A 6,000-nucleotide genomic window follows, 5' to 3' on the forward strand; every position below is an offset into this window, starting at 1 on the left:
ATTTCTATCAGGCAACCAGCCTTTTAAATCCCCTCTCTGCGGCCTTTAGTGATGTTGGGCACACAGAAACAGCATTGTGCCCATTGATGGGAAATACATCATATGATAGATAACATTATTTTTCTGTTGTTAGACCCCTGAATTTGGGGGCTTCTTTCTTTTAATGTGCTCACCAGAAAGGCAGCCAACAGCAATAGAGATGGAATATATACAGATGTCAGGCCAAAACTGATGTGATACACCAATTATCCAGGCAATATGTAACATCCATGTGGCATTGCCAGTAGTCATCACAGTCAATATAGCTCCCAATTTTCATGTGTTTGACTCCTTCCACGCTTGGATTGGGAACATCTTCACTGTTGACCAATTTGTTGTCTACAGATGTATCAAGGAAGTCACAGAACATTAGTCAGCAGTGCTAACAACATCATCATTTTCACCACTGACCAACAGCAGCAGCACAATGACAGGACAACACAATTCAACAGATCTGCTGAGTTTCCTAGAATCCAAAGGATCAATGATTGAACTCACATTGTTATTTGGGCCCCTGTGCACAATGCTGTGCCCTATATGAATTGAAAGGGACTTTTAAAAAAAAATTCATTGTGGACATGGTATGTCCATGTCCAGCACAGAAACATAAATTCAAGTTTTGTTCAAAGGCAATCACCTGTGCCGCCCATTTTTGAAGGGAAATGAAAAGTGTAATGGAGGCTCCAGGGAAGCCAAGACAACCCTATGCAATCTTGGTCCATAATACCCATGCACTTAACATGGGCAGAAGCAGAGTGCAGGTGCAGTGAGGCTACAACCAGAACTACTATCAGACATCCCTCATAATACAACATATTTTCCCACCACCACCACCAGTATAACTGTCGTCTGCTGCATGCTACATAAAAAACCCAGGAAAGAGGCCTCGCCAAGCATTTCGATGACTGGGTTAGCAAAGTCGTAGCACCACCCCGTCATGCCATGGCATATATAAATTGAAAGGAATTCCACTTCCTTAATGTCAGCTTGGCTCAGCGGTAGCACCTTTGCCTCTGAAACAGAAGGCTTTAGATTCAAGCCCCCTTCTAGGAGTTAATTCATGGTCTGACACTTCAGTGCAGTACTATATTGTTGGAGGTGCCATCTTTCAGATGAGATGTTAAACTACAGCACTGCTTACCTTTTTTTTTATTCGTTCATGGGATGTGGACGTTGCTGGCAAGGCCAACATTTATTGCCCATCCCTATTTGCCCTTGAGAAGGTGGTGGTGAGACGCCTTCTTGAACCGCTGCAGTACGTGTGGTGAAGGTTCTCCCACAGCGCTGTTAGGTAGGGAGTTCCAGGATTTTGACCCACTGACGATGAAGGAACGGCGATATATTTCCAAGTCGGGATGGTGTGTGACTTGGAGGGGAACGTGCAGGTGGTGTTGTTCCCATGCACCTGTTGCCCTTGTCCTTCTAGGTGGTAGAGGTCATGGGTTTAGGAGGTGCTGTCGAAGAAGCCTTGGCGAGTTGCTGCAGTGCATCCTGTGGATGGTACACACTGCAGCCACTGTGCGCCGGTGGTGGAGGGAGTTAATGTTTAAAGTGGTGGATGGGGTGCCAGTCAAGCGGCCTCCTGTTCACGTGGATGTAAATAAAGAAAAGCAATGGAATTGTACTGGCCCACATTTATCCCTTAACCAACATCGAGGAAACAGATTAACTTGTCATTTATCACATTCCTGTTTGAGGGACTTTGGTATGAAAATTGCAGCTGTACTTAACTATAAACCATCAGTAGCGACACTTGAAAAGTAATTCATTGGCTGTGAAGTGCTTTGGGATGTCCTGAGAACAGGAAAAGTGCGGTATAAGTGCAAGTTATTTCTTAATGTACAGATGGAATTGGATTTGAGATTGCATATGTTAATGCCTGATTCCCTAGGAGTAATCATGATTCATATATCCTGTGCTAATGATTTCTGCACAACTCATGCACTAGGGTAGTGATGGAGCAGGCTTTTGGTGTGCTCAAGCAAACTTTCAAGGGTTAGGGTTTATCTGACTTTATGTACACCATAGTGTGCTGCATGCTGCACAACATTGCCATTAATGGAGCATCAGCAGGTAAGAGGAGCGTAAGGAGGGGCCTCAGGGTTTGTTCCTGGAGGAAGAAGGGCAGCTGTTTTAACATAGGAAGGATTCAATTTGAAATTTTTGATTTTTGTTTCTTTTGTAATACTTTTTGAGTGGTCGGCAATGGGTGAATTCCTTTTACTGATGTGTATCCAAGAGAGAACACAAAAACAAGGTTAACTTAAAGGAGGGAAATATTGGGAGAACTGCACCAACATTTTAGTGAGGATTGGGATTTCTAGATAATTCCTGAATTTAGCCATGGTGTATCAGCAAGAGCTCTTTAATAACAGTAAATCCTGTTGTAGATATATTTGCTGCGGAGGAGGATTTAGAGTAAGATGGCAAGGGAAAGGGAAAAACAAGAAGATAAGAAGAAAGGAAAGCAATGGGGACAAGGAGTGTAGAAAAGTTAAAAGAGAAAAACAGATCAGAAGGGGTAGGGAAGAACATGAATAAGATTGCCAGACAGACAGGGGGAGGTTTGAGTTGTAGGTATATAAACGTACAAAGTATATTAGTCCTGAAATCCATGAGCCTGCAATCCCAGCAATTATGCTAGGATCAGATCCATCAAGAACCTTTGTCATTGATCTCAACTATCTCTCTGAGGTAAGTCGGAATTGGCCAGACTTCTGGCATTAAATTTATCCTATAATGGTGAAAGATTTCTCCCAGTGGAAAGCACAAAATATTTTACATGAAAGAACATTAGTGTTAATTGAACCTGAGAAGTAGGAATATTAATGCTGCTAAAACCAAAACTGGAAAACATAGCCTACAATGCACAGTTCATTGTAATATAATTGAAGATTCCTATTCTGATAGAAACAGCACAAATGTACATAGAAGATGACACATGCATAACCAAAATTTGCTACATGCTTGGTGCATAAATATATGTAGTTTGTCACAGTGCATTGGACAATATTTAAAATCTGTTTCTTTCTTGTGTTTGCAGGTTGACGTTGAAAAATTGACTGGATATGTTCATGAATAAAGATGCTGAAATCTCTGTTGCTTGAGTGAAATAATGAGCTTTATGCTAGAACCACTCAGTCTGGTTTGAACTGGTTTCAATAAACTTATTATTTGTTAAGTAAACTCGAAAGAGAAGCCATACCATCATCTTCCTTTTTCACAAACTATTTTACATTTTGCCGAATGATTCAAACATTCAACATTCCATGATCTTCAGAATGCTCCACCCCCCCACCCCCCCAAACAGGATTGTATTCCCCTCTCATAAGCATCCCTCTACCATGCACCACTTCCCTAGGCATCAGACACAAGTTCTAACTCCTGGGGCAGCTGCCAAGATAATTCATTTTGGCACTCTTGTTCCTTGGGGCAACTGACAAATTGTTTCATCGGGGACATCACACCTGAGAAGGGTGACCTGAAAAAGACATGGACGTTTGACCTGGTTGATCCAATGACACAACCGGGTCAAACTTGAATGTTCATTCTCCTAATTCGCTAACAACTAACCTTTGAAACAGAGCTAAATTTTAGAGATGTGAAGCTCAACTCCAGAATGGAGTGTAGGTTGATGGGGACACAGGAGAACAGGTAGTTCAGGTATTTTAGGCTCAAACATAAACTTAAAAATAAATGAAATAGTATAAGTAAAAATGATGATACAAAATAAAAGTTAAAATATTAAATGTAGAAGCAGAAGATATTAGAGAAGGGAGAGTGAAGGACGAATAAAGAAATGAGGCTTTTAAAATATTATTTAAAATTATTTTTAAACGATACATTTTATTAGCATAACATTAATATTACATTAATAAAGCTACCCCTGGATGTAACTTTTCCACTTAGACAAAATTCCAAATGGAAAAATTGCAGAAAGCTTCTAGTGTTAGGAATATAAATACTGCCATATAAATACTGTGGCTACAAGAGCAGGTCAGAGGCTGGGTATTCTGCGGCGAGTGACTCACCTCCTGACTCCCCAAAGCCTTTCTATCATCTACAAGGCACAAGTCAGGAGTGTGATGGAATACTCTCCACTTGCCTGGATGAGTGCAGCTCCAACAACACTTAAGAAGCTCAACACCATCCAGGTCAAAGCAGCCCGCTTGATTGGCACCCCATCCACCACCCTAAATATTCACTCCCTTCACCACCGGCGCACAGTGGCTGCAGTGTGTACTATCCACAGGATGCACTGCAGCAACTCACCAAGGCTTCTTCGACAGCACCTCGCAAACCCGCGACCTCTACCACCTAGAAGGACAAGCGCAGCAGACACATGGGAACAACACCACCTGCACGTTCCTCTCCAAGTCACACACCATCCCGACTTGGAAATATATTGCCGTTCCTTCATTGTCGCTGGGTCAAAATCCTGGAACTCCCTTCCTAACAGCACTGTGGGAGAACCTTCACCACATGGACTGCAATGGTTCAAGAAGGCAGCTCACCACCACCTTCTCAAGGGCAATTAGGGATGGGCAATAAATGCTGGCCTCTCCAGTGACGCCCACATCCCATGAACGAATAAAAAAATAGAATGGCAGTTATGGGGGGAGAGGGGAAGCAGAAACTAGAATGTTGCTGAAGGATTTAAAAGCCTATAGCAGCTAAAAGGTTGTGCAAAACAAAATAATTATTTTGGATGTATAACTACTTCATGTGAGGATTGTAGTAACACCCTCTTTTGTTTAATATCCTTATAATTGATCTGCACTAGGAGTTACAAGCACATCAGCTAAATTTGCAGATGATACAAAGCTAATGAAGGTGGTGGACTCCAAAGCTGAACAGGTTAAGCTACAGGAGGATTTGAATATACTTAGGAATTGGGCAAACAAATGGCAGATGAAATTCAATGGCAAGAAATGCAAAGTGCTTCACATGGGGACCAAAAATCCAGGAAGGAACTATTACTTAAATGGGAAGAAAGTAATGTGCATGGAAAATTAAAGAAGTGGGGGTTCTGATTGACAATAAATTGAAGCCAACACAACAATGTTTGGTGGCATTGAGTAAAGCGAGTCAGATGTTGGGATGCATTCAAAGGTTAAACAACAGTCTCTTAGCAAATGCCATAAAGCTAGATGGCAAAGTAGGTGGCAATAATGAAAATACAAAAAATAATAACAAGTAAAAAGGTTTTTACAGCACCTAGAAATAAGTAAACATATCCTTTTAAAGTTATTTTAGCCTTCTGACTAGCACCTGACAACTCTGAACTCCAATTTTATAATGGGTCAATTTTGATTTGAGTGTGAAGGAGGTGATAATGATAGAAAGTGGGATGTATGATGTTACCATGTTATTACCATCTCATTTGAATGAACCTGCCCAAAAACAGAAGGACCACAGCCACTGCATTATCCCAGTTGCCAGGACATTGTATAGAACATTTCAATTAGACCTTTTTGTTCCAGAACAAAGTTTCATTTACTAAAAAAACGGCATTGTAAATATAAGGCTTTTGAGTATTGTTGACAGATTCAGATTTTCACATATGGTCGAACTAGTTCAGCAAATGGCTCCAGGGTTGCTATGGACAGAAGTGGTGGCAGGGCATTCTCAGTGGTGTGAAATATGTTAAGTTTCCTGTGGAAGAACACAGCAGCAGATGGTCCATTATAAAAGCATGAAGGTGGAATCAAATATAAATCATTGCAGAGTCTGGGTCAATGCTTTATTCAGTATCTAAAGTCATTGCACCAGTGAGAGTTCTGAAATTGTGGCCTCTTGAATTCTGCTGAAGCGATAGCCTGTGTTGTCTGATGAATACTACAAAGCCCACCTGGCATTGATTAATAACTTTCTAATAACGGAGTCTGGTTTGCTTTCCCAGAGGTTTGCTCGATGTTATAGTGTGTGTTGAGCATAAATACTGACCTGAAACAGTTTCCA

At 41.2% G+C, this 6,000-nt stretch overlaps 1 long non-coding RNA gene across 2 annotated transcripts in view; it reads left to right on the forward strand.

The window, feature by feature from the left end:
- Positions 1-3,136, forward strand: part of LOC137335142 (uncharacterized) — a 78,234-nt gene extending 75,098 nt beyond the window's left edge. For both annotated transcript variants that reach the window (XR_010966348.1, XR_010966354.1), the window contains exon 4: positions 3,083-3,136. This is a non-coding gene — a long non-coding RNA (uncharacterized lncRNA). The remainder of the gene's footprint in view (positions 1-3,082) is intronic.
- Positions 3,137-6,000: the final 2,864 nt, after the last annotated feature.

Source organism: Heptranchias perlo, chromosome 1 (assembly GCF_035084215.1).
Source record: "Heptranchias perlo isolate sHepPer1 chromosome 1, sHepPer1.hap1, whole genome shotgun sequence".
NCBI lineage: Eukaryota > Metazoa > Chordata > Chondrichthyes > Hexanchiformes > Hexanchidae > Heptranchias > Heptranchias perlo.